General features: G+C 40.2%; 1 protein-coding gene across 1 annotated transcript in view; it reads right to left on the bottom strand.

Annotated features, from left to right (window-relative positions):
- Positions 1-10,262, bottom strand: part of Gigyf2 (GRB10 interacting GYF protein 2) — a 154,299-nt gene that overhangs the window by 139,511 nt on the left and 4,526 nt on the right. Inside the window, exons 2-3 of the mRNA XM_013022428.1 lie at positions 9,372-9,435; positions 6,087-6,150 (exon numbers count right to left, since the gene is read on the bottom strand). The gene's annotated coding sequence lies outside the window, so the exon portion shown is untranslated. The remainder of the gene's footprint in view (positions 1-6,086; positions 6,151-9,371; positions 9,436-10,262) is intronic.

The following is a 10,262-nucleotide window of genomic DNA, read 5'->3' as shown; positions in this document are numbered from 1 at the left end:
GTTATTCACAAAGTATGGACTCCAGACATCAAAATTCTTTCAGAGCATATGTGATACCCAAATGATTTTCATCATAACCCTATTCAGAAATCCCTTGCCTTTTTCATTATGATGGCTCTGACAGTGATCATATGATAGGTAAAACTGCTGGCACTTTAACATCACTTAAAGTTAATGATACCACATGATATCAGTATTCTATTAGTGCTGTACTCACAAAAAGAAAAAAAGGACATTCAGAATGCCCTTGGTGCCAGGCACCAGAGGTTCACACCTGCAATCCTAGCAACTCAGGAGGCTGAGATCCCAGGATCTCAGTTCAAAGCCAGACCAAGCAGGAAGTCCTTGAGACTCTTTATCTCCAATTAACTACCAAAAAGAAGAAGAGCCATGGCTCAAGTGGTAGAGCACTAACATTGAGCTATAAAGCTCAGGAACAGCATCCAGGCCCTGAATTCAAGCCCCAGTACCAGCACCCCTCCCCACCTCTCAAAAAAAGAATGCCTTTGGCATCTCAATAACCAGTATTAACTGCACTAATCTTATTCCCTGTACATAAGCATTTCCAATGGGAAGTAAAGAGGAAAATGAACTATGTAATGTGTAGGCAGGGATGGGACAGGGACACTGGGGGGAAGAGAAGGGGTGACATTTTCCAAAAAAAAAGAAACATATTCAGTACTTGACTTATGAAATGGTAACCCCACAGTATACCACCTTAGTAATAACAATAAAATTATATTTTAAAAAATAATAAATGTCACTAGATACAATGTTGAAAATGAACTATACAGGCTAGGAATGTGGCTTAGTGGCAGAGTGCTTGCCTAGCATGCATAAAACCCTCGATTCAGAGTTCAGGCCCCAAGACCGACAAAAATGGAAACAATGATACCCTCCATAGCCAACTATTTTTCAAGTGTTTGAGAAAACAAGTATTTTCATAAAAAGGCTTATAGGGTCAAATGACAGTAAAAATGCCTGTAATCCTAGCTACTCAGGAGGCTGAGATCTCTGAAGATTGTAGTTCAAAGCCAGACCAAACAGGAAAGTCTGAGACTCTTATCTCCAATTAACCACTAAAAAAAAAAAAAAACAGGAAAAATGGAGATATGACTTAAGTGGTACACACACACACACACACACAGAATGAAGCTCAGTAGTACAGCTTAGTGGTTCAGTGCTTGCCTAGCATGCCAAACTAGAAGTGGAGCTATAGTTTAAAGTGGTAAAGCACTAACCTTGAGCAAAAGAGCTCAGGGACAGCACCTAGCCCCACAACTCACACACTCTCACTCACACACACACAGGTCTAAAACATGACACTTACTCACAAACTATATAGGATAGGGTTTGATACTGTATCTTTTCTACGATCAGAAAGTCCTCATAGTGGAGGACTTACTCATGTGACTATTTGAATCCTCTCTACTGGGGCTCATGAAGATAAAACAATGTATGTTTTGCTCACCACTTTGCTAGTCTAGAACCTGGCACAAAGTAAACAGTCAAATATTTGACTAAAATGAAAAAAAATTAAGCTATCACTAAAAGCATATTTATCATACAGCAGGCATTTGTTTTTGAGACAGGATCTCACTACAAAGGCTGAGTGGAACATAAAGTCTGTTTCTGCCTCTGTCCCCCAAGTACTAGAAGTCACAGGTATATATTAGCTACATGGGCATTTTAGATTGAGGGGAAGAGGACTGTGTGAGTGTATGGGTCTTAGGGCTTAAACTCAGGTCCTTGGAGCTTAGGCTAGTGCTCTACCATTTGTGCTGCACCTCCACTTTCAACTTTATGGTAGTTAATTGGAGATAAAGAGTCTCATGGACTTTCTTCCTCAGGGCTGCCTTCTAACTGTGATACTCAGATCTAAGCATCTTAAGTAACCAGGATTACAGGCATACGCACATTGCCTGGCCTTCATTTTAGTTTTTTTAAACCCTCCTATAATCCTAGGATAAACTTGCTAAGTAGGAGAATTAGGCTACCAGAAATTTACCTTGTCTAAAACTTCATGTACTAAATGACAAAACAATAAACCTACATCTCTCTTCCTCAATGAAGTCCACACATTTTTTTTAACTATATATTGATATATACTGTTCAATGCTGCTTTGCTAACTTTCCATTTCTTGGCAATTTTTAGAGGAATTTGTTTTGTGAAAAGTGACTCTATCATTTCCCAAGCTTCCATTCTGTTCTATTACCCCCAAAATCCCATTCCTTCACATTAATACAGCAAGAGTATCATGTTCTTGTTAACATATTACCAGAAACTTAATCAATAATGGGAGAAGTGGGCTGGGAATGTGGCTTAGTGGTAGAGTGCTTGCCTAACATGCATGAAACCCTGGATTCCATTCCTCAGTACCACATAAACAGAAAAAGCCAGAAGTGGAGCTGTGGGCTCAAGTAGTAGAATATAAGCCTTGAACAAAATCAGCTCAGGGACAGTGCCCAGGCCTTGAGTTCAAGCCCCAGGACTAGCAAAAATAATAGTAATAGTAGTAGTAATAGTAGTAGTAGTAGCAGCAGCAGCAGCAGCAGAAGCAGCAGCAGCAGTAGAAAGAGGCCAAGTGGCTCATACTGTGATCCTAGCTCCTCAGGAGACTGAGATCTGAGGATTACAGTTCAAAGCCAGCACTGGCAGGAAAGACTATAAAACTCTTATCTCCAATTAACCATCAAAAAGACAGTAGTGGGGTTGGGAAGGTGGCTCAGTGGTAGGGTGCTTGCCTTGCATGCATTAGGCTCTGGGTTCGATTCTGCAGCACCACATAAACAGAAAAAGCTGAAGTGGCACTGTGGCTCAAGTGGTAGAGCGCTAGCCTTGAGCTGAAGAGCTGAGGGACAGCACCTAGCCCCAGAGTTCAAGCCCCACAACCAACAAAAAATAAAAATTGGAGCTGTGGCTTTAAGGGGTAGAATGTTAGTCTTGAGCACAAAAGCTCAGATATAGTGCTTAGGCCCTAAGTTCAAGCAGCAAAAAGAAAAAGGAACACACACACACACACACACACACACACACACACACACAGAAGGTGGCTCAGTGGTAGAGCACTTGCCTTGCATGCATTAGGCCCTAAGTTCAAGCAGCAAAAAGAAAAAGGAACACACACACACACAGAAGGTGGCTCAGTGGTAGAGCACTTGCCTTGCATGCATGAGGCCCTGGGTTCCATTCCTCAGTACCTCATAAGCAGAAGAAAAAAAAAAAAGCCGGAAGTGGCCCTGTGGCCAAACAAACGAAAGAGTGTCTATAAAAGAAAATGAAGGTCAGTGCCAGGCCCTGAATTCAAGCCCCAGGATTAGGGGTACATGGGGGAGGAGGGTTACAAAACAATATTACTGTTATTTCAGTCTCTACAAAGAACTAAGAAGGAAGAATTCCAGAGTATGGACAAGACTTCCTCCAGGACAATTTGAAATAAAGTCAGGTCTCCAAATAACTGGCCACTAAAGATGACTCTAATAAGGAAAGGTATTATTGCTATCTTCCCCGCTGCTGTAGAAAATTAAGAATAAGCAAAGATGAACCACTTTCAGAAAAATTACAATGCGATAAGCACTGCTGTTTTGTATTATAATCTCAACACAAACATGTTTTCAGAGGAATCCAAGACTCTGGAAGGTTTTTACAAAAATGATACAGAATTGTTTGTGACTTTAAGTAGCACTATCCCACAATACTGTGAAATTTGTAAAAGTTATATAATCACTTAATCTCAATAAAAAATTATTTAAAAAAATGATATACAACATGTACACACACTCTACAAACAAAATAAACAGTACTTCAAAAATATAAACTTTTGGGGCTGGGAAGGTGGCTCAGTGGTAGAGCGCTTGCCACACATGCATGAGGCCCTGGGTTTGATTCCTCAGCACCATATAAGCAGAAAAGGCCAGAAGTGGCGCTATGACTCAAGTGATAGAGCAATACTAGCCTTGAGGCTGAAGAGCTGAGGGACAGCGCCCAGGCCCAGAGTTCAGGCCCCACCATCAACCAAAAAAAAAAAAAGTATATATATATATGTGTGTATATATATGTATATATGTGTGTATATATGTGTATATGTATGTATGTGTCTCTCTCTATATAGACACATACATACATACATACACACACACACATATATATAAACACACGTGTGGGGCTGGGAAGGTGGCTCAGTGGTAGAGCGCTTGCCTTGCATGCATGAGGCCCTGGGTTCAATTCCTCAGCACCACATAAGCAAAAAGAAAAAAGCCAGAAGTGGTGCTGTGGCTCAAGTGGTAGAGCGCTAGCCTTGAGCTGAAGAGCTGAGGGACAGCACCCAGGCCCAGAGTTCAGGCCCCACGACCGAACCCAAAAAAAAAAAAAAAGAAGTAGATAGGCATGCTGGGGCACACCAATCATCCCAGCAATTTAGGAGGCAAGAAGATCTCAAGTTTGAGGCCAGCCTATACTACAAGCAAAGACTGTCTCAAAAAAAGGAAGTCTACTTCAGGGACTAGGAATGGAGCTCAATGGTAAATAATATGCTTACCATGTACAATGTTCTGGATTCAATCTCCAGCACTATATAATAATTCTAGAATATAAAAATGTAATTTCAGCCAGGTCCTGTGGCTCATGCTTATAATCCTAGCTACTCAGGAGGCTGAGATCTGCAAATCCCAGTTCAAAGTTAGCCCAGGCAGCAAAGTCTGAGACTCTTATCTCTAAATAATCACCAACAGCTGGGAAGGTGGCTCAGCTGTAGAGTGCTTGCATGCATGAGGCACTGGGTTCAATTCCTTAGAACCACATAAACAGAAAAAGCCTGAAGTGGCGCTCTGCCTCAAATGGTAGAGTGCTAGCCTTGAGCTGAAGAGGTGAGGGACAGAGTACAGGCCCAGAGCTCAAGCCCCACAAACGACAAGAAAGAAAAGAACAAAAAACAAAAAACACCTGCTAAGTCCTAAAGGGTACTTGGTGAAATATGTGTATATATTAACTCTTCAGGACACATAAAACTATAAAATTATACATACAGAATGCTAGAAAAGACAAAAATTGCCTAGAAACTTCTACAGAATTCTGTTTCTACCTTTTTGGAGAAGGACCTTTTCAGCTATGTTTGCACAACTAGACCCCAAACTCACGCTAACACTAATTACACTACTAAGAGAAAACTGAGCCAAGTATAATTCATCAAATTTTCCTTCCCAGAAATAGAAATATGAACACTGAGCTGGCTAGTAACAATCAGCTGGCTAGTAACATGAGAGCTTGGCTTCATGTGAGGCTTCAGAAATGAAGCAGCCATGTTCTTCCACGTGTTTGTTGTGCCACACAACAGAAGGTTCACAAAGACAGGAACAAAAAAGAAACAGAGAACACATCTAACCAACTGGGAGAGCTATCTAACTATCTAACTATCTTGCCTTGAGAATGCTTTAGTTTGCTATTCATGTCCATCATACAGTCAACTGCTCTTGGGTTCTCTTACAATACTTTGGCCCTTCTGCACACTTGCCTTCAAAGCACTTCTTTTCTTATTCCTTGCCATCAAAAAGTAACATTACAGTCTAGATGCCAATGGCTCAAGCCCATAATCCTAGCTACTCAAGAGGCTGAGAACAGTTCAAAGCCAGCCTGGGAAGTAAAGTCCTTAAGGCTCTAATCTCCCATTAACTACTAAAGCCAGAAATTAAGCTGTAGCTCAAAGTGGTAGAGTACTAATCTTGAGCACAAAAGCTGAGGGACAGTGCTCAGGCCCTGAGTTCAAAAGCTAGGATCAGCAACAAAAATAAGTCACTGCAATAGGTTGACACAAATTCATACCACACTCATTCCAAGAAAGGTCATCTATTTGTCTGGTTCATAAAGAATCTGAGACACCAGAAAAGAAGTTTCTACTCACTATCCATAACTTCACGAGGAATAACAGTATGAAAATAAAAGCAAAAAAATCTCTGTGAGAACTGGATTGCAACTCAAAGTACTTGCCTAGTTTGTGAAAGGTCCACAGCACAACCAAAAAAATTTTAAATGTTATTTCAAATCACATATTTGCATGTGCCTCCAACTTTGTGCTTCTCTTCCAACTTACCTGTTCAAAAGCTCTGCTGGTTCACAGCAAGAGGTTAGAGTAGACTGTTCAGGTCCTTTTAACACTGTAAATAAAAAAAGCATTACATGTAAATCACCTAGCACTCTTTTAGGAAACTGAAAGCTTTTTATCATGAATATATTTTATAGGAAATAGTTCCAAACCTTGTTAAAATACTAGAATCACCTGGTATGTTTATAAACTAGATTTGTTGGCAGCACAGTGAAACATGTCAGCAGTTCCAGCTACTCCGGAGTCTAAGGCAGGAGGATCATTTGAGCATAGAAGTTCATGACCTAGGCAACATAGCCCAGAGTCTAGATTCACTCTCATCAAAAAACAGAAGAGGAGGGCTGGGAAGATGGCTCAGTGGTAAAGTGCTTGCCTTGCATGCATGAGGCCCTCGGTTCGATTGCATGAGGCCCTCGGTTCGATTGCATGAGGCTCTCAGTTCGATTCCTCAGCACCACATAAGCAGAAAAAGCCAGAAGCGGCACTATGGCTCAAATGGTAGAACGCTAGCATTGAGCTGAAGAGCTGAGGGATAGCGCCCAGGCCCCAATTTCAGACCCCACGACCAACCAAAAAAAAGAAACAGAAGAGGGATGAAAAATGTATTTTTTTTCTTTTACAAAAAGCCTAACTGATTCTGATGATGCTGATTAACACTACAGTGCCTCGGAGAGATTGTTATTTGGGATTTTATTCAAAACCGTATATTACAGGAGTTTGTTATTATTTTGTTGTTAACTCTTTTGTTCCAGTCCTAGGGCTTAAATTCAGGACCTGGGCACTGTCTCTGAGCTTTTTCGCTCAGAAATACCACTTGAGTCACAGCTCCACTTCCAGCTTTTTTGGTAATTCACTGAAAATAAAAAGAGTTTCATGGACTTTCCTGCCTGTGCTGGCTTCAAATCACAAGCCTCAGATCTTAAGCCTCCTGCGTAGCTGGGATTCCAGTCATTAGCCACTGGCACAAGTTATTAACTGTTACAGAATATCTGACAGAAAAATAAAATAGAGTAGCATCACAGCAATGTAAATCCTCTACATGTATCAAGTACCCAGAAATTTGACTACTACCAAAATATCCAAAGAGCAAAGCTCCAGATGTGCTTCCTGCTGCAAAATCACAACCTACTGATAATGGTATGTTGACAAGAATCATCTTAAAAATCCAAGATAGAGGGGCTGGGAAGGTGGCTCAGTGGTAAAGCGCTTGCCTTGCATGCATGAGGTCCTGGGTTCCATTCCTCAGCACCACATAAGGGGAAAAAGCCGGAAGTGGTGCTGTGGCTCAAGTGGTAGAGCACTAGCCTTGAGCTGAAGAGCTGAGGGACAGCGCCCAGGCCCAGAGTTCAGGCCCCAGGACCGGACCCCCAAAAAAAAAAAAATCCAAGATAGACAGATGCTAGTGGCTCATGTCTACAATCCTAGCCACTCACAATACTGAACTGTTAAGGGTCAAGGTTGCAAACAAACCTTGGGCCAAAAAGTTGCAGACTCCCATCTCTAGGCTGAAGATGTGACTCAAGTGGTAGAGTGCCAACTATGACCAAGCAAGCTAAGCAAGTATAAGGCCTCTGAGTACAGGCCCAGGAACCAGGAAAAAAGAAAAGAAAAAAAGAAGGGGGATGGGGGGGATGTGAAGAAGGAATCCAAGCACAATGGTTCATGCCTATAATCCTAGCTACTCAAAAGGATCAGAGCTGAGAATCAAAGTTCAAAGCCAGCCTGGACAGGTCCTTTTAACAGTCCATAGATTCTTATCTCTAATTAGCCAGCAAAAAAAAAAACAGAATTGGAGCTGTGTCTTAATTGGTAGAGTGCCAGGCTTAAGCAGAAAAATATCGCCCATGCCTTAAGTTCAAGCTCTAGTATTGGTACATGAATAAATTAAATAAACAAATAAATTTCTGCAAGATGGTGACACTTCAAATGACAAGGCTGTAATATAATAGCTGCAAGTAGTTTCTTAGCGAGAATCAAATAATGTGTTGGATATTTTTAAAATAGTAACTTAGGCATGATGGCATACACCAGCACTAGGAGGCAAAGGCAGGAGGATGGTGAGTTTGAGACAGGGATGGGATAGACAGCAACACCGTCTCAAGAAAATAAATAACTGGAACTCTTTTTTGAGCCCCTCTCCACATAGAGAAGGCTTTCCTTTCACTTTTAAATAACTTTACTATTTATCTGTTTTAAAAAAATAAGTAATACAAGTTGACAATTTAATTAACAAAAACAAAAGCAACTTAAGAAAGTCACATGGCTGGGTACTGGTGGCCCATGCCAAAAATCCTATCCACTCAGTAGGCTGAGATCTGAGGATCACTATTCCAAGCTAATGCTAGGCAGAAAACCCATGAGATACTCATCTCCAATTAACTACCAAAAAAGCCAGAGCTTGAGTTGTGGTTCAAGCTCATGGACAGTGCCTAGGCCCTGAGTTCAAGCACCAAAAAAGACTTATACCTTTGATTTAATTTTGCAAAAACTAGTCATCATGTTTTCTAAAAGTTCATCCAATTATGGCAGAAGGAAAAGCGGGTAAATCAAAAAAATTCTCCTATGGGCCTAATTCACGAGAACTAGCTCCAGGGTACTTTCTATTACAAAATAAGTTCAAGTTAATAAAACCTTATAGTTAATAAGACAATATATAATTGTGTTCCTTAAGTACTTTAGTTAGGGAAATACGTTGAAAACACTTTTTATAAAATGAAGTTGGCTACTAAAGGGAATAATATTTCATTTTTCAAATTTCCTCTTCTCCCAACCTCACATAAAATTAAAGGCAATTCAACATTATCATTTTCCATTCCCATTTTCCACTCATGGTAAAATTTTAGAAGAATAATATGGTCAAGAATAGTGAAATTCTGGAGCTAGGAACCAGTGTTTAACGCACATAATCCTAACTACTCAGGAGGCTGAGACCTAGAGTATCATGGTTCAAAATCAACAAGAAGAAAAGTCCATTAGACTCCATCACCAATTAACGAGCAAAATGCTGAACTGAAGGTATTGCTCAAGTGGCAGCACATTAGCCATGAGCAAAAAAGCTGAGGAAGAGCATGAGACCTTGAGTTTATGCCCCAGTATCAGCACACACACACAAAAAAGACAAAAATCTTCAGAGCATCCAAAATTGATTAGAAATCTTAAAACACTAGTGAGGGTTCAAGGAGAAGAAAAGATTTAGGTTCAGACTTTTGTAACAATGACTAAATAATGTTCAGGCAATTCAAATTGTTAAAGAAAAATGGACTTGTAACTTGCCTCTAAGTTATGTGGATTAACACCAACGTAGGCTGTTGATTCAACCTAATGAGACTGGTCCCCACTATAGAATAAAACAGAAAGTATGGAAAAATTTAATCAGTAGAAGCTAATCGAGTTACAAAGTCAGTTTTTAAAAATAGCACACATCAAAAGATTAGAAGGGCAAGGGACAGTAGTACTCTTTTCACCCAGAAAGTCCTCCCAAACAGCAATCACTTTCAGTAATATATCTTTCATTGTAAAGATTAACGAAGAGAACAGACATATGGAATATTAAAATGCAGAGTCATGAGATGAAACAAGCTGATATAACATTGAGGACATTATACTTCATTTCAAAATTTCAACAAAAGAACAAGAGGGAGAAATGTAATTAGTTCAAACACTACCTCATCACTATCATCATTATGTCCTCTACAAGCCAGAACTCCTTTCACATTCTGACTTTGTAATTTCCATCTTTACCTGATTTTGAGGCAAGTCTGCTACAAATTAGTTTCCATATAGACAATTCATCAGCAAAAATGCTTCAAAACCAAAAAATTATATTCAAGTAAACTAAAATGAAAGAGGACACTTAAAAGAAACTGGAGACAAAGTAGAAGGAAACAAAAAGTAATTCCCTAGTTTATTAAGCATCAGATGAATTTAAGGACTAGTCTAAAAGGTAACAGTGGAAGAATGTAAAGGAGAAGAAATACTATAAAGGATATTTAAAACCTAGGAGAGGACTGGGAATGTGGCTTAGGGACAGAGTGCTCGCCTCCCATGCATGAGGCCCTGGGTTTGATTCCTGAGCACACATAAACAGAAAAAGCCAGAAGTGGCACTGTGGCTCAAGTGGTAGAGTGCTAGCTAGCGTTGAGCTGAAGAGCTGAGGGACAGTCC

This window comes from Dipodomys ordii, unplaced genomic scaffold (genome assembly GCF_000151885.1).
Source record: "Dipodomys ordii isolate 6190 unplaced genomic scaffold, Dord_2.0 Scaffold1, whole genome shotgun sequence".
Lineage (NCBI taxonomy): Eukaryota > Metazoa > Chordata > Mammalia > Rodentia > Heteromyidae > Dipodomys > Dipodomys ordii.
This window is presented reverse-complemented; position numbering and strand designations above follow the sequence as displayed.